This window comes from Electrophorus electricus, unplaced genomic scaffold (genome assembly GCF_041902795.1).
Source record: "Electrophorus electricus isolate QZ-2024a unplaced genomic scaffold, ASM4190279v1 Scaffold48, whole genome shotgun sequence".
Taxonomy (NCBI): domain Eukaryota; kingdom Metazoa; phylum Chordata; class Actinopteri; order Gymnotiformes; family Gymnotidae; genus Electrophorus; species Electrophorus electricus.
In genome coordinates this window covers 1,027,670-1,028,799 of record NW_027658766.1, presented here as the reverse complement: position 1 = coordinate 1,028,799, position 1,130 = coordinate 1,027,670, and the positions used below count along the sequence as shown (strand labels likewise).

Sequence of the window (1,130 nt, the reverse complement as noted above, 5' to 3'; positions counted from 1 at the left end):
AAAATGTCAGAAGCTTTAAGGAGACAAATGGGGAATACTATAACAGCTCTTTCCATGTGTTAGTGACACCAGCGTTCCCTCTTTTCCCAGATGGTAAAAAAGAGCCCTGACTCTTGCAAACTTCATTTTTTTGTAGAACAAAGAGAAAGATAAATAACTCGCTTTATGGCCTTTTTCCACTCATGCATACCAAGTCCAGTATGCATCCAAACATTGTCAGAATAGTAGGAGTGCAGACTTTGAAAAATGGTCTTGTCATGTAAACTCAGCAGCTTTGTCCCTGGTTGTCTAGTGGTTAGGATTCGGCGCTTTCACCGCCGCGGCCCGGGTTCGATTCCCGATCAGGGAAAAACCTCTTTTTATGCTCATATAAAACGACAGATTCTGCATTAAAACATAAAGTTTGTGTGAGTTGGAGTTGAGCCGACAGCCTAAGGATGACAGTTTTAACTTCTACTCTACCAACTGAGTTATTGAAAGCGACATGCAAGTAATCCCACATGTCCAAACACCAGTATGTTGGCAAGAAACACAGCCAGTTTTGGATGTTTCAATTGTTAAGTTCATTTGACACAAAGAAGAAAGATCGCATTGTATAAGTTGTTCAGCTACAAACAGATATATCTTTTGATGACATTTGGAATCATACTGGACTTTGTGTACATGAATGGAGAAAGGCCATAAATGGTTAGAATAACATTCAGTGCTTTTGGAGAAAAGTTTCGAGAGTTTTGTCATGTAGTGAGAGAAATGAGTGGCTGAAATATCAGGCATTAAAAGTGCAATTTGCACTCATGGAAAGAAAATTGCTTTCATGTGGACCGCATTGAGATATCGATCTGCCTGTGGAACATAACACCTCTTAAGAGGTTAGATTTGTGCTCTCAAGCTGCGATGGTGGTTTTCTCATGGCTTCTAAAAGAAGAGGCTGTGGTCAGGGTGGAGTGAGTCTTTGATAACCAAGATTGTTGTTGTTTTGGCCTTCGAATAGACAGTGGCATTACCCAGTGTCAGGTCTTTCTCAGTAAACTGCAGAGAATGATATAGAGGGCAAGAAATGGTCAAGCAAAGTTTTATTGGGTGTGTGTCTGTAAAAAACACTACAGCTCTCTGATACATTTTTGGTTCAA

At 40.2% G+C, this 1,130-nt stretch overlaps 1 non-coding gene across 1 annotated transcript; it reads left to right on the top strand.

Annotated features, from left to right (window-relative positions):
* The first annotated feature begins 277 nt into the window (after window positions 1-277).
* On the top strand, window positions 278-349 carry trnae-uuc (transfer RNA glutamic acid (anticodon UUC)). Its single transcript has one exon. It is a non-coding gene; the product is annotated as a tRNA-Glu (tRNA).
* Window positions 350-1,130: the final 781 nt, after the last annotated feature.